Source organism: Leptinotarsa decemlineata, unplaced genomic scaffold (genome assembly GCF_025532065.1).
Source record: "Leptinotarsa decemlineata unplaced genomic scaffold, Ldec_3_MD MMD2_tig00001621_RagTag_RagTag, whole genome shotgun sequence".
Classification (NCBI taxonomy): Eukaryota; Metazoa; Arthropoda; class Insecta; order Coleoptera; family Chrysomelidae; genus Leptinotarsa; species Leptinotarsa decemlineata.
The window spans coordinates 86,445-111,900 of NW_027412566.1; the positions used below are offsets into that span (position 1 = coordinate 86,445).

At 35.7% G+C, this 25,456-nt stretch overlaps 2 long non-coding RNA genes across 2 annotated transcripts in view; one reads left to right on the plus strand and one right to left on the minus strand.

The window, feature by feature from the left end:
• LOC141482598 (uncharacterized) overlaps positions 1-24,820 on the minus strand; it is a 72,049-nt gene extending 47,229 nt beyond the window's left edge. Inside the window, exon 1 of the long non-coding RNA XR_012465607.1 lies at positions 24,288-24,820. This is a non-coding gene — a long non-coding RNA (uncharacterized lncRNA). The remainder of the gene's footprint in view (positions 1-24,287) is intronic.
• LOC111504272 (uncharacterized) lies at positions 18,867-21,784 on the plus strand. Its single transcript, XR_002721979.2, has 2 exons — positions 18,867-19,222; positions 19,885-21,784. It is a non-coding gene; the product is annotated as an uncharacterized lncRNA (long non-coding RNA).
• Positions 24,821-25,456: the final 636 nt, after the last annotated feature.

Here is a 25,456-nt window from a genome sequence, read left to right on the forward strand (position 1 = left end):
TTTCCTAAAATCCTTCGTTACCAAGTAACGGGCCCTCGAAGTTACAAAATGAAAAATGTTTTTCTTTGATAACTTTTCAAGTGAATATTCAAAATCATCCAAATTTTGGTAATTGACTAAACAAATGAATTCCTTCGATGAGCTTTCATGCAGGTGTCAGTTGTTTTGCTACAAAGTCAGGAACGGACTACCCCCGATGGTGTTTGCATTATAAAAATTCGTTATGAACATTTTACCTATCATTTCCATTTTCCTTAAAAACTAATATTTTCGAATAATGGTAGACATCTCAGGATGAATGTTGTTGAATTAACGTTATCATTATTATTTCTGCTTTGATAATTATTCATTTCAAATAATGGTGGACGAGCGGGTTTGATGTCGTCGAGTAGAACTACATTTTTATCAAGACTCGTTGCTCCGATCGACTTTCCACACGAGTACTTTTATTCATAAAATTGTCCAAGTAACCTTATTTTGTTGAAAAATATTGAAAAATATCTGTCATTTCAAAGTTTTGGGGTGTGGACCATCGGGGGTAGTCCGTTCCTGACTTTGTAGCAAAACAACTGACTCCTGCATGAAAGCTCATCGACGGAATTCATTTGTTTAGTCAATTACCAAAATTTGGATGATTTTGAATATTCACTTGAAAAGTTATCAAAGAAAAACATTTTTCATTTTGTAACTTCGAGGGCCCGTTACTTGGTAACGAAGGATTTTAGGAAAAAAAGTTATATGAAGTACTGGTGATATTTTGACCCCATCTATACATTCCCGAGAGGAAAAGAGGAAGTCCAGGGACACCCTGTAGATATGGATGGTTGCGTAAAGGACTTCGCGGTAAAAATAGCACGTAAAGGGTAGACTCAATCCGAGTTCATCTTAACTGATGTTATAATATCGTTGAAACCCGGCTGAAGGTGATGCCCATATTTGGCGGTAATCAACGATTCACTTAATTCAAAACGCTACGTTGATTCACTAGTCAAGTTTTTTTGTTATCAGCGTTAGGAGATTCTAGTTGGCTCTAGTATATGTCAGCGTTGGTGGTTTGACCAAGCAACGCTGACATAAAAATTTGGCAAACCAACTTGGGTGTCACACCAGTAGGTAATTCCACTTATATCACGCTAGCGTTTACTCAGTTATTTTTATCAAGTACTCTCCTTGGTTCTTCACATTTTGTTTTCAATCGAAGACCGCCTGCCCGGTACTGAAGATGTCCAACAAGCTAAAACAGTTTTTCGGTAGCATTTCAGAAAACCACCAACACCGACATACAAACTTGGTAAGCTAACTTGGGTGGCACACCGATAGGTGATTCCACTCACGTCTCGCCTGCGTTTACGCGGTTATTTTCATCAAGTACGCATCTTGGTTCTCCACATTTTGTCTTTTGAGTTGCGAGCGACCACCTCTAGGGAGGAGTGTCTGCTGAAGAGCTACAATGAGTTTCCCCCGCGTATCCAAGCCTTGATACGGGAGAGAAATCGCCAGAGAAGGCTCTATCAGCGAACCCTTTTCCTAGGGGATAAAATTGCGGCAAGCAGGATGGCAAATTAAGTTAAACAGGCCATCATTGATCATCGGAACGAAAGGTGGGAGGAGCTTTTGGAATCCCTTGAGCCTGGGGATGACGAGCTATGGCGAATCACCCGCAGACTGAAGACGAAGAAGGCTGCTCCCTAACCCATTCACGGAGAGCGCGGAGTGTGCTACTCCCCCGCCGACAAGGCGCTGGCTTTTGCCTACACGATGGAACGTCAGTTTCAACTTAAGGTCGACGATAACGATGACATCGATCGCGATTTGCTATTGAAAGATCGGGTTCACCGCATCCTCAGAAAAGATGACGACGATAACATCCGCCCGGCTTCTGTGGAAGAGCTGAAGGGTTACGTCAAGGCCGCAAAGGACAAGAAAGCTCCGGGGGTCTATTCAATAACCAACCTTCCCAGACAACTGCGTCGAGAACTTTCTCAATATAATAAACAGTTCGTTGGCCCACAGATACTTCCCCAAAAGGTGGAAGCATGCAATCGTCGTCATGCTCCCGAAACAGGGTCAGAACCCACTGTTCCCACAGAACTATTGCCCAACTAGTCTGCCTTCGTCGGCGGCTAAGCTGGCTGAAAGAGTCGTTCTGCAAAGACTCAACGAAGAAGTTGAGGACCGAAATGTTCTGCCTAACGAACAATTCGGATTCAGGAGGGACCACTCCACCGAGTTACAGGCTCTGAGACTGGTCGATAACACTATTCAGGAACTGATCAGTAACCGCAAAGTTCATATTGTCATTTTAGACATCTCGAAGGCCTCCGACCGTGTTTGGAACGAAGGCCTTCTACACAAATTAGACGCGTTCAACCTGCCTTGGGCACTGATCCGATGGATCGGGTCTTTCCTGACAGAACATTTCAGGTTAGAGTAGAGGGCATCCTGTCTGACAACAGAGAGATCATCGCTGGGGTGCCACAGGGAGCTGTGCTCTCTCCCACGTAATACTCGCTCTACACCAGCGATCTCCCGAGGTCCGAGCGTGTGAAGGTGTCTCTCTACGCCGATGACACGGCTCTCCTCTCAACTTCCATTGGTCGGAAGCTCGGTATCGTCTACATGCAACGCGCATTGGACAACTTCGAGCGCTCGAATGGAAGATCCGAGTGAACCCAGAAAAAACTCAGGCAATAACCATGGGAAGAACGATATCTTCTCCGGCTAGGAAAGTGTGGGTCTCTAGAAGGGCGCTCAACTGGCAAGCGCGAGTAAAGTACCTCGGCCTTCTAATAGACCGTAGGCTCACCTGGAATCCGCACATTGTATACGTTAAAACAAGGATAGAGGGCCGTATAGCTCGTATGTACCCTCTGATCCACAGAAGATTCAAAATGAGCCTCAAAAATAAAATTACCATCTACAACACGATGTTCAAACCTGTCATTATGTATGCTTCAGGCGTCTGGGGACAAGCGGCTCCGTCTAATATCTCCATTCTGGAGAGATTGCAAAACAAGATAATACGGATGATTGTGAATGCTCCGTGGTTCGTGCGGAATGAAGCCATCCGCAGAGATTTGCAGCTGCCTTCCATTCGGCAGTCCATTCAGTCGAGGAATCAGCGAGTTTTTGATTGCGCAGAAACTCACGATAATCCGTTAGTTAGGAAAGGTATAGATTATGCTGTAGACGACCCCTCCCGATATAGAAGGCTCCGACAATCCGTCGAATGAGCCCTCCATATCCCCCGTTAACATATGAACAATTTTTTCATCCATTCCATCCCAGCCAGGTAGGAGTACACCGTGAAGGGAGGCACTGATGTCTGAGGATATTCATGTCGCCATCCCACCATCAGTAATGACCAATTTAAGCCAATTTAAGTAAGGGAGCCAGGCTCCAACCTGACCTAAACCAAGACGACTTTCCACATTTTGTCTTCAATCGACGACTGATGATGCCCAACAGGCTGAAACAGATGTCTTCCGGTGGCTCTTAAGTTGAAATCAAATTGGAAATGATATATTTTCATACATATATATTGTAATATGATAATAAACAACAAGGGGCAGCGTATTTCCGGTCGGTCCCAAGCGGCAAAAACCCACGCAACGCCACTGATTCATAACTTCAATAACTTCGACTTCTTCAGTGATGTGGATCCTTGCATCACATATGTTGATATATCTAGCAAGAATATAGTATTTCTTTTGTCACAGAGGTTCATTTAATTCCCTCAGGCCTATATCTACACGTATTTTCAATACTTTTTTGTTTTCTTCTGGCGATCAAGGAAATAAAAGACAATAAGTCACTATTTTCAGCCTAGTACAGAGGGTTGCCTTTTATATTTCGGGATTAGAGAACGCAAACAAATATTAATCATCGAAAATCAGTTTATTGTTTTTCAAAATATTCCCCATGAAGATCTATACACTTTTGCATGCGTTTGAACCAATTGTTGAAGAACTTTTGCCACTCTAATTGAGGTATCTCCAAAACATGCATTCTGAATGCAGCAACGGCTTCTTCAGGTATCGAAAAACGTTGACCTTTCAGTTTGTTTTTCACGGGCGGAAATAAAAAGAAGTCATTGGGTGCCAAGTCAGGCCTATACGGCGGATAACTCATCAAATCGATGTGTTGGGTGCTCAAAAATGCAGTTGTTTGAGCCGATGTGTGAGAGCTCGCATTGTCGTGGTGAAAAGTGATCCTTCTTCGGCAGTTGATTTTCCTGATTTCTTGGAAGACAACTGGCAAACAAATGGTTGTGTACCACTCCAGTTTTTCCGTGAAAACAGGCGACCATTTGCTTGGAAGTGCTTCGTGCGCGAACAACTTTTTTTGGATTTGGCTCATCTTGAAAAACCCATACAGTCGATTGCTGTTCACTTACGGGTTCATACGCGTAAATCCACGGTTCATCACTTGTCACGATGTCATAGACGTGTTTCGAAGCACCGCGGTCGTATTTTTTTAACATTTCCTTCGACCAATCAACACGAGCCTTTTTTTGAGCGATTGACAAATGTTGTGGGATCCAACGCGAACAAATTTTTTTGACAGTCAAATGTTTATGCAATATTGAATGTATGTTAGTCCCAATAATGCCTAAGGTTGTCTCAATCTCACGATAGGTATAAGTACGTATAAGCTCAAAAATGTTCAACTTTACGATAGAGCTGTCAGTTGCCAGATTGCAACACGAGGGTTGCCAAATCCCGATATATAAAAGGCAAACCTTTACCTGCCAGATTCATAGATGGAAAATATTTTCAATGCTTTTTTTACCAGAAGAAATATATCATGATCACGGTTCAAAACATGCTTTCTATTCAAAAAGATAATTTGGCAATGTTTAATTAGTCTTTTCGTTTGAAAGACATCAACTTAATTGTTTGGGGTTATCTTCGATAACAAAAAAATAGGTGTTTGGAAGTAGCAGTCAGTTCAAATATTCCTGGTCTATCCAACACAAAAACAGAAAAGACAAAACTTCACATGCTAAAATATTACTGTATACTGAAACATATGTTGTATTTTGCGAAATGTCATTTAAAATTTCACAATATTCACATCTTGGACCCTTAATTTCTTTATGCCCCCAAACCCGAAGACAATTGTAAAAGTTTCAATGAACCAAAACCACGAAAGGGTTAACCCCACAACAAGAATTGAAAGTAAATTTGAATAATTATACAATAACACGCACTCAGTTATGAAGTTGTATAAACTGAAGCTTGTTGTATCGCCGTCGCCTCATTAAAATATTTTAATTGTACTCGAATGAATATTCAGAAGTTTTCGCTGTGATGACAGAAATATTAACATACGATGAGTCTGCACTTTGGCGTTTGGCTGTGAGGTTTGTTTTGCTCATATCTATCAATTTTAATGAAGTGAGGAAAATGGAAGTAATGTGGAAAACGGAGAACACTCTGTGACTGCTATCTCGCATTAGTATAAATTCAAGGACGGGTTGGAATCCCTGATGTGTTTCAAACAAAAAAAATGAAAGTTATTTTTACCGATGGATATGAAGACTTCGGAAAGTGGAAAAATATGTTTCTATTATTAAAATAGATAGTGTGAAGCCTCGAACCACAGAGAAACCCCCGAAGGTTTTAGTCAGATAGATATCATTTGAATCACCATTTAGTTACTAAACATCAACTGAATCAGATTAACCAAATTTAGCAAAAAGATATGAGCACCAAAATAGTTTTCACGGAGAATTTTGGGTTTTGAGAATGGAAAAATACAGCTTATAGTCTATCCATTCCCAATTGAAACGGCAATAAAAATAAGAGTACAATCATAAACATTTCTTGCCTGTGGCCCCTAGTCGCCCAGATAGTTAGTAAACGTGCTATCAAATGTAGTTGGGGAATAAAGGCTCGGCTAGCTGGACTGGCTGAATACTAATTTTTTGTCCGTTTTACAATATTCCTTTATCAGTACCGTGTGTTCGTGGAGTTAGGTAAGGTAGTGAGTGGTTTTGCAAACCGATTTTTGAAAACTTTTTCTAATGATCAATTACCCTAACACCAAACTGATATTTTTGCACTCGACGCGCGTATCGCTAACAAGGTTAGCATTGCAAATTGATACTGAATCTAAAGACAAGGGTTAGCTGTTTATATACCTAAAGTTTTTTGGTCCGATGTGGACTTTGTTTGTTAAATAATGATTATCCTAATTGATTTTTCGGTAGTCAACTAGAGGAACCACTACCTGCAAATTAATTTGTCAACAATAGATTGAAAAGCGAGAGTGAATCAATTGTCGCCAAGATGGAGAGGAGTGATGCAGGCTCTGTGGCCTGTGCTCTTCGAAGCAGGGTCCGAAGACAAGGCTAAGAGAAAAGTTGAAGCAGCACCTCAGTTGATAACCTTTCGAAAGAATCACCGTTGACATTCTTGGACCACTTTCAGAGGCCACATCTGGTAACAGATACCTCATGGTAGTAATGGAATATCTCTTCTGATGTCATGAAGGAATAGCCCCTCCCAACTAAAAGGCCAAAATGGTTGCAGAAACCTCATTGCAGAATGTAACTGCCAGTCACTGAGTACCCCAGGAGATTCAGTCGAATCAGTACTGCAACTTGGAATCGGATGTATAGAAGGAAATGATGACTGTGTTAGGAATGATGAACACATGGTACAGAAGCATAACTACAGCACAAACAACTACCTCTCGATGCTTGTCCCCAAAAACCAAACAGACTGAAAGGAAAACGATATGTCTTTAGATATTCGGAAGATTATCTCAGTGTATTCTTAACCTCAACCCCCTTTCTGTAAGGCAGGTTGGAAAGCCTTCAAAATCAGGATCATAAGCTTCGATTTGTTCAGAATTTGAAGTATTCGCATTGGAGATTGCATTCGTTATCGCAATGAATTTGTGTAATATACAATGTAATTTGTACACCAAATATTTTATATGGAGACCTCATCTTAAATGACTGTCCGAAATTACAGAAGTGAGACAATTAATAGAATAGAATAGAATAAAGTAGAATAGTTTATTGGCTACGTGATACATTTGAACAAATATTTGTAGCAAGTCAAAACACAAAAATGTATAAATATGACGTCATATATACGAATCAAACTATCACAATGCTTGTATAACAGAACAGTTACATAATAATAAAAACAAACAATCTACTAATGTTAAAAATGAGAACAATTGTTACTCACTCAAAGTCACATGAATTATCTATGTTGTATAACATGTATTTATCTGTAGAATAAAAACAGTGATTCAAAAAAAATTATTTCAGTTTTTGCTTGAAACAGTAGAAACTGAGTTGTTTTATGTGACTTGGTAACTTATTATAGAATTTCAAATTCAATGAATTATTTTGTGAGGTGCTCAGTCTAAATCTCTCAGTTCTCATCAGATCCTGATCTTGTAGGATATTCATGTTGTTGCGATTGTAAAATGTATTCTGATTTATTTTTATGAATTTCAATCAATGTTTCATATACAAAAGCTATAGGAAGTGGCATAATTTTGAGATGAATAAAAAGTGGGCGACAATGATCTTTAAAGTTGGCATTAGATATTAGACATATAACTCTTTTTTGCAATGTAAAATTTTTTTTTGAATGACAAGAATCCCCCCACAACTCTATGCCATATACCATGTGACTATGGAAGAGCCCGAAGTACGAAGATTTGACCGCTCTGATACCGGCGAATACCTTCAGTCTACGAATCATAAATATTACACTTGATAATTTTTTGGCCAGTTTGTCAACATGACATGACCAGTTCAATCTGTCGTCTATATGAATCCCCTGTAGCTTAACACTTTTACCTGAGGTTAAATACGTATTTGTCGAAATTATAAGATTTTGATTTTTAGCCTCATTAAGGAGAAGTCTATTTGAAACAAACCAGTTACTTGCAGACTTCATGGTGGCGTTAGCAGAAACACTCAAATCATTAACACTACCGTGACAGTCCACCAAAGTGGTATCATCCGCAAAAAGAAAACATTTTTTAGGAAGTATATGGCAGTATAGGTCATTTATATATAGTATAAACAAGATTGGTCCCAGTACAGAAGCCTGGGGCACACCATGTTTGACAGATTTCACATTCGATTTAATCCCATGTAATGATACACACTGTGATCTATCGTGCAAATAGGATTCAAAAAATTCAAGGGACAGTCCACGGATACCATAATAGGACAGTTTCTTAAGCAGAATATTATGCGAAAGACAATCAAATGCCTTCGATAGATCGCGCAACGTTATGAATGAATGCCTTACAATTCAATAACATATTTTTTCATTTCCTATCAAATAAGTTATTGGAACGATACCAACTTCAACCAAATCTAGACACAACAGTTACACTTTCTCAGATATCCCCCTTCCCGAAACTTTCTTAGATGCCATCTCTCCATTGTATCCGATCCAGACATGCACATGGCATAACAATCGCTCCGCGAAAACAGTTTCTTACGCCCTTCTGGGCCGATTTCTCGCAGATGCGCTCATTTGCAAGGCTGTCTTGTGTTTTACACGACGTTTCGGGTTCAAGAATAGTTGTTATTATGCGTCCGCATTATGGGAAATCAGTCATGCCGAGTGTTCCGTTTCAGCTCTGCCATTTGTTAATTGAGAAAGTTTCCCAGGACAGAAGGGTTTGGAGGGCAGTGGGCGAGGATGGATTATAAGGAATAGAATTCTTTGGAGTTGAGACGTTCGTCTTTGACAGGAATGAGTTCAGTATGTGGACTGAGTGTATGATAATTTGGGAAAATTAAGAGTAAATCGAGGAATATCATTCAGTGTTCAATTATGAAAAATCGTTTTTTTGAGAACAAAATATTGGAAATATTGCTGTACAGTGTGATCAAACTCAAATCGGCACTATTGCTAACTTCCTAATTATGGAAGATTTTCTTCAATCGATCACCAACTCTTTCCTGATCACAACAGGATATGAATATTTTTTTCTCCAAACTAAAAATAAGAGAGTCATGCGCCTTTTTCACTTTTTTCTCAAATTTTTTTCCACATAATTTCAAAGAATTCGGAACCCATCCTTTACTTCCTCCGCAATGCACAATAATTAGTCGCGATCCTCTGTTTGCAGGCATGTTAGGCGTACACATTCTCAAAGCACTAGTCCACCCTTTCGTAACTGTGTCGTGAGTGTCATACCAATTTTCGTCCAAATGGAAAATTTGCCATTGTCCTTGTCTCTATTCAGTTATATGTTCTAAGTATTTGTTACGCAATTATGGAAGATTCGAGATCAGTTGAATAAGAGAACCAGTAATGTTTTTTTGTTGACTAACGTGATGACAACAAAAAAATATTTAAACATCGCGTTTTCCATCCATTCGATTTTTTCAATGGGACATCCTGTATATTTTCTCTTCAATCGATCACCAACTCTTTTATGATCACAAAAGGATATGAATAATTTTTTCCTTAAACCAAGAATAAAGGAGTCATGCCCCTTTTCTACTTTTTTGTCGAGTTTTTTCCACATCATTTCAAAAAATTTTGAAACCCATCCTTTACTTCCTCCGCAATGCACAATGATTAGTAGCGATCCTTTGTTTGCAGGCATGTTAGACGTACACATTCTCGAACCATCAGTCCACCCTTTCGTAACTGTGTCGTGAGTGTCATATCAAGTTTCGTCCAAATAGAAAATTTGCCATTGTTCTTGTCTATATTTATTTATTTGTGTTCTAAGTATTTGTTACGCAATTATGAAAGATTCAAGATCACTTGAATCAGAGAACCAGTAGTGTTTTTTTTGCTGATTAAAGTGATGCCAACAAAAAAATATTTGAACATCGCGTTTTTCATCCATTTGATTTTTTTAATGAGACAACCTATATATTTTTTCTTCAATCGATCATCAACTCTTTTCTAATCACAAAAGGATATGGATAATTTTTTCCCAAAACCAAAAATAAAAGAGTCATGCGCCTTTTCCACTTTTTTGTTAAGTTTGCCATAAAATTTAAATTCAAAACGAAATTTTAGCCCTATGAGATGGCACTATCATCGATTCTACGTATGGTGTTCGTTCTGTCATGTGACGATTATCGATACTATGGTAGCGATTTTTATATACCTCGTTCTTCAAAAAAATTCATGAATAAAAATCCATTGGTGTAATGTCCGAAGAATAGGGAGGCCAACGAATCGGTCTTCTGGTAGCAAAGAAACGATTTTTGACGAGGTCGATTGAAACATAACGTTTAGAATTGTATGTGTTCAAAAACACTGTTTACAAAAACCACGACACGTGTTTCGCTATACAATAGCTTCCTCGAGCGTAAACTGAGGAAGCTATTGTATAGCAAAACACGTGTCACGGTTTTTGTAAAACCCTTTATAGTGAAAATCATAATATAAACTGTATTAATTAGTTTTAATATGAATTTTCATCAAGTATGGGCCAGTTCAATTCAATTAAATGACAACTAATTTGACAGATGTAGCTTCAATTGTCAATTGTCAAAGTTCGGAACTCCCTGTTGGAAAACCTTATAGAATACTTCCTTTTTCTGTAGAATTTGAATCATATTCATGTATCACTTCAGGATTTCATTTCAACTATATAGTTTATTATAAAGTGTTTTTCTGTTTCTATCTGCTAATCTCAATGAATAAATGGTCTGAAATGTAGTTGAAATGTGGCTGATTCGATCCAATTAAAAAAACCTCCGCATACTCATACTTGACAGTATCAATTAAATTTCGGAGGAAATAACAAAATACGTTCATTGTCTAATCAAGTACATTCTTCCAGCCCCTAATTCACTCTCAACTGGAGTCGCATCTGCTTGTTCGCAACCTCCCATGAAATAAATCCAAGAGCTCTTGCTCCACACACATATAGAAACAGTTGAAATCAGTGCGTTATATGCAAAATAGGGCACGAGATCGTTTTCCAACGCTGGGTGAGGGTGTTTCGCCAAATGAACGTTATTTAGTCGTACATGTCACACGTCACGGGTTTCATTACTTGTCAGAAGCACGTTAAGGTTGTTGGATTCCCACCGGGAAATGATTGGGATTACGTATTCCATTTTCTCCACGGAATTGCTGATGTCTTGTGTATTAGTTGTCGGCACGAGAAAATTGACTCGTGCTGCAGTTACTACTGATGGGTTTCTCTGGATGATTGACGGGTTGCTGAATTAAGGATTTCAACTGAATTCAATAACGTTTTTTGTTATTTTTCCTAACGACTCCATAGAATAAAAGCCCTAGAATACCAGACCTACCTTGTTTTATAAAAGCTGAAAGTTTATCAGCACATGGACCCATCATAGGTAGAGAACTGTAGAAATCCCTTGCCGATTACCCTGAAAGTCCATAAACTGTAACTGTACTCACGTTATAACACAAAAGCTGAATTTTATACATGTCAATTTGGTAATTATAAGAGGATGTTTCTCCAAATGGAAATTCAAAATCAGATGCCAGCGCCATGGTGGCGAAAGTGCAAAACACAACTGTCTACATTGAATCTAGGTTATACGTTCAATCAATCAATGTTACGTTATAACACAAAAGCTGAATTTTATACATGTCAATTGGGTAATTATAAGAAGATGTTTCTCCAAATGGGAATTCAAAATCAGATGCCAGCGCCATGGTGGCGAAAGTGCAAAACACAACTGTCTACATTGAATCTAGGTTATACGTTCAATCAATCAATGTTACGTTATAACACAAAAGCTGAATTTTATACATGTCAATTGGGTAATTATAAGAAGATGTTTCTCCAAATGGGAATTCAAAATCAGATGCCAGCGCCATGGTGGCGAAAGTGCAAAACACAACTGTCTACATTGAATCTAGGTTATACGTTCAATCATTATGCAAACCAAACCTCCGTTTTGAAATAGTCCAACCGGATTTTTTCTTGATATCATTTTAAGATTTTTGAGAGGTGGTTTGTGTTCATGTAGTTCGTGCAAATAATACTTCTGCCGTATGTTATTTACCAACATATAGCTACATCCTGGTATTATGTGATATAGAGTGAATATTTAAGTATCGAAATGAACGTAAGTTTAAGGTTTACAAAACATGTCACAAAATTTATTCAGAGAAGTTACATGAGTTTGAAAATACTTCATCATCATTGCCACTTATTATCAATAAGTTTGATAATAAAATTTACAAATGCGCAACAAATGTTATGTACGGTGCATGTCTGGATAAAAAAGACATTTGTAGAATTGAAAGAGTTCAAAAATCATGTCTTAGGTATATATATGATATTAGAAAATATAACCGAATTTCATGTAAATTTGAAGAAACAAAATGGTTCCCTATGAAAAATAGACGTGTTTTACACGCGGCTAGTCTCTTCCATAAAATATTCATTAATATTCATTAACAAATGTCCTTTATATTTGTATAACAAAACAGATTTCGCAGCGATGTACATATTTTGAATTTGAGCTTTAAAGGGTTACTTTCCCCTCCGCATCATCGAACCACTCTATATCGATGACGATCCTTCGTCGACGTAGAATTTGTATAATAATATTCCACAAAGATATAAAGTTAGTGAAGTTTTCTTATTTGCTGTTACAAAAAATATCTCATCGCTGCTCAATCTGAAAGTCATTGATTTCATAGATTTTATACTTCTGAAAAATGTTCAGTATGAACATTTAATGTGTTTTCTCCCCCTCTTCCCTCTCTCCTTCCTCTTTTTTTCTCTTTTTTTTTTGTTTTTTCTCCAATTTAGTTTTTCTTTTCTTCAAGACTAGAACTAAGATCAGCCAAGTAGATGTTCAAAATGTTCAGGTCATTCAAATTTGAAGGTTTAGTGTTGTACACATTCCTATTTACAAATCCTCATGAAAAGAAATCTAATGATGAAAAATCAGGTGATCGCGCTGGCCATTCAATGGATCATCGTATCCCTATCCACCGATTGGAAAATGTTGTGTCGAGGTTTTGCCGGTCATTAACTAAGTAATGTGGTGGTGCTTCATCCTGCTGAAAACATATCATATTCACTGGAATTTGAGGGTTTCGTGGATCAGGATATAAATTCGCTTAACTCTGAATGACATCATTTTGAAGTAGTGCCGAATAATTATCTCCACGCTCTCAATGATATTGTTTCCTACAATCCGTGCCCAAACATTAACCTTTTGAGGGTATTGCATGTGTTCTTCTCTCTTCCAGTGAGGATTTTTCGTTGACCAGTAGCAGCAATTTCGTCAATTAGCATGAACGTTGCGAGAAAAAGTACACTCTTCAGAAAACATAACGTCTTCCAATTGGATGATTTGTTATCCAACATATCAATCATTTGCTCACAAAAATAAGTTCTTCTATCAAAATCGTCTTCTCATGAGCTCCTGAGTAGGTATCATTTCATAGGAATGCATTTTATTTTCTTTCAATATGTTTACTATCGATGTATGACAAACATTAAATGTATGGATGCCTGTCCACTCGATGTATGTGGGTTTTCCTCAAACTCAAACATCACATCTAATTTGAGTTAATCACTCATTGCATTAGCAGCTCCTTTTTTTATCTGCTCCACATGACCAAGCTCGCGAAACTGCTTCTATATTTTGCTTATTGTTCCTTGAGATATAGGCGAAAAATTAGGAAATTTCTCATGAAATAAGCGAGCTACTTCTTGTTGTGTTCGGGTTTTATCTCCGTAACCAATCATTTGTAAAACTGTTATTTTATGCATTTCCGTTAATCGAACCATTTTTCAGACTTGAAGTTAACGAACTGTAAAGTTAAATTGAAATACTGACAACGAATGTAACAAAAAACAAGCTGACAAGGCGTTTCGAACTAACGTTGCCATGGAAATTATTCACAGTTTTTTCAAGGATACCATCTAAAAAGAACATTGCTATGGTTTTTGCTTACTTTCTTATTATCAATACCTCAACATGAAATAAGTTTTGAGTATATTGCAATAAGTTTGGAGTATATTTTATCGAATTTCGACGGGAGTTAAAGGTAGGGGTAGCATTTTTCCGTTGAAGTATGTCAAATTATAATTCAAATTTGACGAGTTTCGGAATTTTGTTAAACTATTTACCGAAACCGAAATATTGAATTTAATCCATTTGGCTTTCACACTCTGAGAGCTTACTATACTCATTTGTATGTTTAAAATAAAATTTTCACATATGACGTGCTTATTCAAAAACTATAATTATTATTACTGTTCAACACTACACCTTTGTATCCTTGGGAGTACCTACTCCCATCTTATTTTCTATTTTATTCATTTGTCTATTAATTCAAAGAACTCTACGTTCCAGCATCTCCATTCCCAATAAAAATTTCACATGAACGATTCAAGTAGCAGTTTTATAGCTAGCGATCCTGGATTTATTTCATCCTCTTGCTCAGAAACAGATGCGGCCGCTAGCTAATGTACGCCCAACAATTTCACTTTAACTTACATTGTCTCTGTAATCGGGATTTATTCTCGAACAAAATCTTTATTATAATCGCAAGGGCACATCATACTGTCGGAAAAGTGACAGAGGTTAGAAACACTTCAGAAAATTACTGTAGGATGATAAAATGAAAGCTTGACTAGGTTCCATGGGTTTTATTTGTGATATACAGTGTGTAACAACGAAAACATAACAGAGCCGTTTTTGAATATAAAAATTAAGATTTTTAAAAAAAGCTCAAACACGTCGATTTCTAATTAAAGAGGGATACCCTTCAAAATAATTAGATTTTTTGTAGTACGCACCCCTCGGAGGGGTGCGTCCGACGACCCTTATTTAGATAGGGAAAGTGTCGAGTGACACCTTGTTTTAAAGGCCTTTCGTATCCCTTCACAACTCTGGTAATAGAAAATTTTTGAAACGATTAGTTTTCTAGATAATTTGAAGATAAAATTGCCATGATAATAATACATTAGACAGACCACTCGGTAACTTGTATGCCTGAATGAAAAAATTTTCTTATCAGTTTTTTGTTAAATAAAATCCCTTTTTCAAAATCAATACCCACTCCTCTTCTTCCAGTTTTCATTAGTACATTGTTCGATTGTTTTGTTTAAACGGGTCGTCTATTGTTATTTGTTTAAAAATGCCTTACACTACTGCTGAAAGGGTTTCAGTTATTGCTTTATTTTTTGGCAACGACGAAAATGCTAATACAACATCAATTTTATTTAACGAGCAAAACCCTGGTAAACACCTAAGCAGAAATCACGTTCTGGATTTGGTCACAAAATTCAGGGAGACAGGTTCGGTTTTAAATAAGAAAACAAATATTCAGAGAAGGGTAGTGAATGACGATAATGCTATTGAAGTGATTGGTCAAGTCATCGCCAATCCCAGGTTGAGTACCAGATGTATATCAGCAATGGCCGGAATAAGCCATATGAGCGCATGGAGAATCCTTAAAAACCACAAACTCCATCCTTACAAAATTAAACTTGTTCATGAACTCAATGAGGATGATTTTGACCGAAGACAGGAGTTTAGTGAGGGCATGAGTGAGAGATTAATGCAAAATCCCGAGCTGCTTTATAACATCTGTTTTTCGAACGAAAGCTCATTTCATTTAAATGATTGCGTGAACCGTCACAATTGCCGTTATTGGTCGGATGGAAACCCAAGACAATACGCAGAAATACATACACAACATCCCCAAAAGTTGAAAGTCTGGGCCGGAATATTGGGCAATCATATTATAACCCCACTTTCAGATTTTTTGGAGAAAAATCAAAATTCGACAGATAACACTTATCACTTGACTGCATATTACGGGATTACTTTTCATCTCGATCGAAGCAGAGATTGCTGCCAAAATCAAACTTCAGATAAAGCTATTAATACAAAATTTCTGTATGATACTTTTCACACTATATTCTCGATATTTCTAAGGCCGTGTGTGGCATGAGGGTTTGCTGGCCAAACTTCAATGCTATGGCTTGTCGGGTCATTTCTTTGTCTGGCTGGCTCTTCAGCTTCCTGAAAAAACGTTCCCTGCAAGTGTCCGTCGATGGATATCTCTCGAATACTTTTATCATCATCTGATACCCTATTGTTTTCAACCCTCTTTTTATTGTATATCAACGACTTATTGGAAAAACCAAGAATCCAATATATTGCTTTGCTGACGACAGCACATTTGTCTCGTCATTCCACTTGGATTCCAGGATATCGGCTACGGAGGCACATCTTCACCGACAGCAAGAAGTAACATATCTTAATAAGGATCTAGAAGTGATTTCGAATTTGGAAGAAAGTAACCAGGTTAATTTCAATGCCACAAAAACCCAGGTATTGGTTTTCTCCAAGAAGATAAATGTCTTCGAACCGGATATAATAATGTCAGGTTAGACAATACCGCTTTCTGCGTTGATAAGTTCGTTGGGGGCTAAAATGGACACCAATATGTCTTGGGACAATCATGTCGCTGGAATTGCAAAGGCTTCTTCGCAAAAGCTTGGAACACTGTTCCAAATCAGAAAACTGTACACACCTCAGCAACTTTTGATGCTTTATAAAGCTCAGATCAGACCTTCTTTGGAGTATTGTTCTCATGTGTGGAGCTCTGCCCCTAAGCATACCATGAAGTTGCTGGATTCCATCCAGAAAAGAGCCATCCGCCTGATTGGAGACGCGAACATCACGTGCAACGTTGATAGCCCGAAACATCTGAGAAAGTTTGGAGATTTGTATCTCTAATATAGATACTTTCACGGGAGGTGTTCAAGTGACTTGGCACATTTGAAAAATCTCTCGGTAGAAACTACAACGTTCAGCTGTGTACAAGAAGTACATGATTCAATGGATAAAAAAAACATTGTGGTGGGTTTATTTTTTGATTTGAGTAGAGCCTTCGATACCTTGAATATTAAATTCGTATCAGATAAGCTATTTAAGATTGATATTCGGGGAAACATAAATCAGCTTATAATGTATTTCCTAACAAATATATATTTCCAGGTGAAACAAAATGATATAATGTCCAATAAATTCCTTGTAACAAATGGGACACCTCAAGGCAGTGTACTGGGTCCACTAATTTTTCTATTATATGTGAATGATCTATACCTAATAATATAAGTAATGGTGCGATATACCTTTACGCAGACGACACTTTCATTATTCTTTCAAGTAAAACAACGGAAGAAATGCATAACCTTGTAAACTCAGTCCTACACGAATTTGATGGCTGGTGTTACAGCAATAGACTTATAGTTAACCTGAGAATAACTGTCTGCATGGAATTTGCAAATTCATCTCCGAGCCTACATGATTTCAATTTCATTTTCCGGAATGAATCCTTGGCCTCAACAAGCTAAACAAAATTCTTAGGAACAATAATTGGACTCACATTTCACTTGGCAAAAACATATAGAGTTCACATTCAATAAATTGAACCAATCGTATTATCTCATTAAATCCCTTAAAAATAAATTGGATACTAAGTCACTGATATCAGTTTATTTCGCTAAGTTTCAGTCCATTATTCACAACAACATTGCTGTTTGGGGTTTAGCAACTGAGGTGGACAGAATCTTTATAAAACAGAAAGCATTACTGAGGCTAATTTTCAATCTAGATTACAAAACGTCATGTAAAGAGATTTTTCGTCAAAATAAAATACTAACTGTTGCGTGTTTGTTCACTCTAAAAACATTAGCGTATATTCATGAAAATAGAAGATAACTGGAGTCGAGATCGGAAGTCCATAATTATCATACTAGGAATAACCATATGCTCATCACCCAAAACACCATGACGCAAAGTATAAAATGTTTCCTATGTTTGCTGGTATCCGTCTCTTTAATATACTGCCATGCGATATGAAGACACTGCCACCTCAAGTTTTTAAAATACAGTTGAAAGTGTTTCTATCAGAAAAAGGTTTCTATAGAGTAGATGAATTTATACTTGAAGTTGGTAATGTCAGATCACTGGCATTGTGACGTATATATCGTAACAGTTTGTTTATTTATCTATTTCTATTTTTTACTTATATTTCAATGTGTTTGTGTTTGTTTTACAATGTGTGTCACATTATTTTTCATTCAAATGACATCTTATATTATTACACATTTATATTATACCTGAGAAATATGACCTGTCTCATCTACATAATGTAGCACAAAGGACTAATAAAACTATCTATCTAGTTATCCGTGTTAGGAATCACACGTTGAAAGGTAAGATCTCGTTAGTTCTTAGCTCGCACAAGTTTCTCAACTTCTGAGAGTTGTCGTTCGTATGGGGGCGACAGCTGATTAACGGAAAAACTGATTCTGAACAGATTTTTAAACAGATCTACCAGAAGCGGTACATATTAGAAATACACAACGGACTCAGCGTTTTGAGGTTCAACTCAGTACACCTCGAACTTCACTATCTAAGAACTCTTTCTTCATCTGGAGAACTACGTTTATGTGGAATAAACTTCCTGGGAATAAACTTCCAAATGTATTAAATCTCCAGCGATTCAAATCCAATGTGAATCGCTATTTTCGCGCAGGCACCGATCTTACAGTGCCTTAAGGATTTTTCTGTATGTTTTTTCTTTAAAAAAAATTGTTTACAGATAGACTAATGCTTCATTGACTGAATTTGAATTCTTTAAATTTCCAATATTTTCCAAAATTTTTCATGAATTGCTTTTAAAATAATCAGAAGTGAAAACCAAAATAGGTCTAGAAAACAAATTAAATATTCGTATAGAACAAAAACAGTATTCAAAAATGGAGTCATTGAATATGCACGTATGTCATCGTATGACTTCTAAGTATCAATCATGAATGAGAAAAACCGCAGCGTGACTTCTGTTCTGTAGTACCTACTATCGCTAAATATATTCCTATATTTGATAAGTTCATGAGGAATGTGTAGGTGTGTTGGGGTTTCAGAGGATTATATAGAAATTCCACAAATATCCATTCATCTATCAATCAGTATATATACTTGCCTTGTACGTCTAAGAAACTTGTATACATCAGTTAACCGCTGAATCGTCAGTGCTCAGTTTCATTAAAACGATGATGATGACTAATGAATGTCATCAGTATTGGTACAGTGTATAATTTCCGAGAAGACGTGATTCAAAAATATTCATTTGTGCACAATATTTCTTGCTGAAAATCGAAATGAAATCAAATATGAATTTATCTGTATTGGGAGATAAAGAACGCGATGCATTTCTTTTTTTTATCACAGCGTCAGGTGAGTTTTAGAAATGTTTGGAATATACTCGTGAAAGTGTTGTCTTTGAATTTTATTCTCGCAATTTTTTCCAATATTCAAAATAACCGAGGAACATTCATTTAGACAGCTTCAATATATTTTGAAAGATATGTATAAATTAAATTGAAACAGGTATATTTTTAGAAAGGATTGATTTTTTGGAAAGGGAGGTTTTGGATTTATTTATTCAAAAAATGTGTAACACAGGTCGAATTCCGAACATGTGGTGCAAATTTCCCCCTGACAGATGGAAATTTGCGTAAAAACAAACCAAATTCGCTTTAAAAAAATGTTTGTATGTAATGTTTAATTGAAGCCGAGCTCGATAAAACACTTTATCATAGCGTTGTGAAATTCAAAAGTTCCCAGTGGAAATTAAAAAAGAAGCATCTTTTTATTTTCAAGATAATTACATACCTAACCAACTTCAGAATGTGACACTCTGAATGTTATGTTATTCCATTCCCAAAAATTTTTGTAATATTTTGATAAATTTTTAAAATTGATTTCCTAAACAAAAGTTTCATTGTTCATTTTGAAGCTCATTTTTATCTTAGCAGATGTGAAAAATAATGCTTGTTGATTTTTTTTTGGAAAATACAAGTTGTTTATCTGTTGCCAATGTTTTTTATCTCTTTCAGATATCGGGTAAAATGTAAACATGAAAAACTCTCACAGGAGGTACTGCGTCCAATGAAACTGCAACTAGAAAATCGGATTCATTGTTTCATTAGGCTAAAAAAATGTACAAGACAAAATCTTGCAAGGTGATCTCCAAAATAATCCCTACTATGGCAGCCTTAGTGTAGTTTCATCAGATAAATCGACTACCACCAGTTTTGCAATTTACTTATTACGGTACTTTGGTACCGTCTAAGATAAAACATTAAAACGAATATTATGTTGGATGAATAAAATTTACTATTCAACCTCTGGTAATATCGACAGATTGCAATTTATAGAAGAGAATATTTTCAATATTCGCATAACGTGTTGTTCTAGAATTAATTTCATGTCCAACATTTCCTATCTCTACTTTCATACTTATGAAAATACACTTTTGATTTGTTTTTCTCGCCCTATATAGGACTCATATGCTAAATTGTATGTGCACACTTTGTTATTTTATATTCTTTTTTTTCTATTGACGGTTCCTATGATCATTAAAATGATGATCATTAAAATGATTATTCACAGTTGATATTTGTATTATATTGTATTGTACTGTAGATATACGTTTTTCACGTATGATTTTACCAATCAGCACCGATAATAATAAAAATTTTTATTTATTTTATACTTTAAACCTTTACAGAGAATTGGTTTCATTCTGGGGGTCTGTGTCACCCCTATCATCAATAATATTTTATCTAAGTTTAAATATCTGTACATAATCTGTAAAATGCCCTATGGCAGCGTTATTTCCACGAAAATCTTCATTTCGGAATGATTGATAAATAATGATATGTCATTATCATTTTTGCTGTAAATATATATTTAATTGTAGGTAATAATGTATAAAGTATTTCAATTGTATTCACAAAATAGTTTAGGTAGTATAGTTAGTAATATTTTTATCAGAGATAGTGTAGGTACTTCATTTCAACTTGCGATTTACTTGAGTTAATTTTCGAAAGTTCAATCTTATCGTTTTCCGTCCATCACCCTTGATTACTTGTATGTAATAAAAGTATTCTTTATTTACATAATAAATCATCACACACAAGCATATCATTACTTATTCAAAAAAAAATTAAAATCGTTATCCCATAATCACATCATCAATACCTGATAAGGTCGTTTTTTTCAGTTTTCACTGGGTAATACATTTGCAAAAATTGAGAACATGAATATAAGTACGATAAAAAATTTACAAATTGGCTTTTATATTTTTTTGCAAGCGTACGCATTGTGTAGATAAGGAAGACAGTTGTAAGTGTGAATTGAATGTCAGCATTTGACAGAGTATTGATCAATAAGAAACGCTGAAAAAATTAGAATTTCAAAGAGTTGAATATTATTTTCCCGAAACGTCAATTCGAAAAAACAGCTGAATACAAAATTACATTGTTGAATGCAATATTTTAAGTGACTGTTCTAACTTTTGGACATGCATTCCTAGCAAAAAAGACCAATCTCGAATACCAGGTGTGATGAAATATAATAGTTAAATATAGGATAACCCTCAAATCAATATGTTTGCTACGTCTTTCAAACTGTTTATAGACACTGTATAGATACTTTAGGAACAGTTTGATTTCGTGAATAAAGAATATAGATAACGGTTTTTCTGATACTCCCCCATCAAATGTTGACTTAAAATCATTAATATGTGCAGCGATTCAAGAAAATCGTATCTAGTATGAATAATGATCATATCAGCATCTGATGTCTTTATATATTTAATATTTGTTTACACCTCATGTTTTGTAATATTTGGTAATCGTGAAATTATAATTATAAGTTAGATATTATGTATGTAACCAGTTTCTGTAATTAGGTAGGGTATGTTCATGTTGGTAATAAAATATGTTATTTTTATGTCTAATTCATATGAAATAAAAATAGCCTAGAGAGCGCAGTCGATGACTTATAGGTACTTGTCATTGTTATACGTCTCAGATAAAATCATGCAATACAATAACAGGCCCATGGTGAATTTTCAAAGGGTCATTCGATACATCTTGAAGAATTATGATTTTCATAGACCTGAAATGCAAGATGAGTTTTAGCCTCATGACGTCAATTGAAGGTGGTGCATGTGAAAATCTTGTTGAAAACAATAACCCAAGTTAGAGAGTAGCTTGCTGAAAGTTTTAGAACGGCTTCAATCAATTTAGACAAATCTGGTCTACTCTTATATTACCACGGTCAGATACATTCAAGAATCAACTATGGGATTATTGTTTGGGGAAATTCTCCATCTGCGCACAATGTTTTTATAACTCAAAAGAGAATTATTAGAACCATTGCAAACGCATCACAAACTTCATTATGTAGAACATTATTTAAAAAATTGAAAATTTTGCCCCTACCTGATCTTTACATTCTGGAACTTTTGTTGTATATTCATAAAAATAAAGAGGATTTTAAACAAAACCAATCTTTTCATGAATATAATACACGCATCAGAAATCATTTTCACATACCAAAAACACGTTTATCTTTACGTCTAAACTCATTTGAGATTTTGGAACTGAGATTATATAATGCACTTCCGGAGTTTTTCAAAATTATAACCAAGGAGCAAGTATTCAAATATAAAATAAAACAACTACTTTCTGAAATTAGCCCCCATACAATCGATGAATTTTTTTCTTATCTGCATTGATTGCGGATTGTTTTAGTATCTGTTGTTATTTATGAATGTGTATTTTATATACTTATATTTTATATCTGTATTTCATATGTACTGACTTGTCCAATTGCTTTTTTTAAGCTCTTTCAATGGATCAATAAATATTTGAATTTGAATTTTTGAATCGATTCCGATACAATTCACTACTGAGATATTTCCAAAAATTGGGGAAGAAAAAATTTTCATTTTGTGGAAAGTGAACTCTTTATGCAAAGTGATGGCGATTTTTATGAAATTAGTGTTTCATATCAAAAACAGTCATTTTTCTTGTCAATAACAAATAACAGTTCCAAAGCACCAGTGTCAATAATTTGTAACAACTGCAATTCAATCTGTGATATGTGCGATATTAATGATAGTTCTCTAAGTTATATTTTAAAATGTATTCGCACTTGAACCTTCTAACTGTGATCTCTTTTACTTTTTTCCTTCTAGTGATATCTTCTATTTCTGTTTTCTGTATTCCAGCTATCGCTATTTTTTTAAATAATTAGCCTGTTTTGCATATTATATTTTTTATCAACTCTTGAAAATTTCCTGTAATTGGGTGAATGCCTGTGAGAAATATAGTGCTATTTAATCTAATCTAATCTAATAGTGTACAAATTAGTTGATCAAAGAACGGTAAACGTAAAATCAACTGTACAAGAATAAATGGTCTTGAACCCCTATTTTCGGTTAGGGGGTCAAACCCATGTTTTCTTCCCCAAGAATCCACTAATTCATACAGCATGACCATATGTATGACCTCTTCGATATAAAATCTGATTTTCCAAAAGCCAAACATGAAATTATCAACTCTGCATATGAAAATTTAAATTATTAGGTACTATTTTTCTCCATTTTCTGTGCGGCGTTCGGTTAGAAAATATTCCAGTCATAATTAGTATCTGAATTATTGAGCTTTGGGCAAATTATCGTTCAACTTGCTTACAATTTTTCAAGGCTTTCAAGTTTTCATTTTTTCACTTCAGGATTATAAAAAGCATACACTTTCGAGAGCTTCATATAATCCCCGAAAAATATAGGACTTTTATGATCCCTTTAAAAATAACTTTCAACGGACACAAAAAACTGTTTGAAATCTTCTTTTCCCGATTTGTATTCAGTACCTGGGGATAGTCCCCTGGGTATGGCCTGGTTCAATAGATGAAACCTATAAGTAGTTTCTAGTTCTTAGTTCTCAATAGTTTATATTACTTACTGCGTAATGAACAATAGAGTGAATTTTTCTGTAGTTCAAAATTATATCGACTTATTCACGAAAAAGTATTTTGAAGAATATGAACCTGTTGATGTTGAGATTTCAATTTTCACTAAATACTTTCAACTACAATAAAGATTTGTTATCAACAATATAAACATGGTTATCTGTGAGAAACGGTAAACCTTGTTAATAAGTGGAAAATACGTCAATATTCAGGAATAAAACTTCTCAAATTTATTATTTCAAATTTCAAAGAACGCGTCATTCCAGATGACGAAACTATAAACAAGCACAACCGAAAAAGCACCAACGATAAAATGGCTAATAGAACTTCACTGATATTCCTCCTGTGTCCAAAACACGTTGGCGACCAATTTTGCGAGTTTTCTTTTTTTTTCGATCACAAAGTCGAAAATAATTCCGATTGAAATGGAAAAAAACGTATTGTATATGTCAAAGTTAGTGTGATATTCACGTACCATCTCAATTTTTTGAAATGAACTGTCACGGTGACTGAAATTAAGAGTTTGGGGACACAACGAATCCCAAAGACCGACTGACCCATTTTCCAGTTTTCCATCTGCACCAGATGCACATTGCAGCGATGATGCAGTGCATACTCGCGCATAGTTAGAATACACTAATAAGGATCAAAATAATTGATTCAATATGCATAGTATACATAGTATGCATGATCCCTTGTGAAATATTTAGTCAAAACCTCTCGATCTATGGCACTCTTGATAAATAACGAAAAGATCCAACAAGTTTCGACATTTCATTCACAGTTGTGCTCGGTACATTCGAAAGTAACAATGCTTGACAATGTCAAATTTGTACTTTAATTTCCAATGTTGTTCACATTTGTTAATAAATTGATAGTAAGTGAAAGACTTCCTCTCCGATCGCAACATAGAGCGGTATTTCTTAAAGTCAAAACACAAGTACCACAGAAAAATCCTCAAGGCGCTTTAAGAGCGGTGCCTGTGCGAAAGTAACGAATCACATTGGATTTGAATCGCTGGAAATTAAATCCATCTGAAAAAACGTTCTCAGAAAGTTTATTCCACATAAACGCACTTCTCCAAATAGATGTCGTGGTCGGAGTGGAGTCCAAAAAGTGTAATCTAAAATAAAGTTGCGTTTGAATAAAAACTGAAGTGGCCGTCTACGCCAGTGACCAGCTTAGATGTCGATGGATTCAACGAATTCCGTCAGTTTGTGTTATTATTATTTAAAGGTCTTCCGAGAAGAAGGTGATCAGTAAAAAATGAAGTGTTTTTTTTAAGGTGGATGAAAAAAACTTTGATTGGCTACATTGCCTTGAGATTGCTGCGACCTAGAACGAAGCTTTTGTTCACTATGGACAGGAGTCTGGCCAAATGCGCTTGAAGCAAAGGCCAAAGAAATTAGAAAGAGAAGTGAATGAATTTTTAACATTATGGTTCATAAATTAAAGATCTGAACAAAAATCACGCGACAGATGTCATTCTATAAACATGTGACATTTTGACAAATAAATTGAAGTGATCCCTTATATCAGTGATTGGTATAAGTGCTCCCTTATATCAGTGATGTACTATATTTTTCTTGAATAACAGGTATATGGTTTTTATGTTATTTCTAAAACGCGCTGTGAATTTTAACA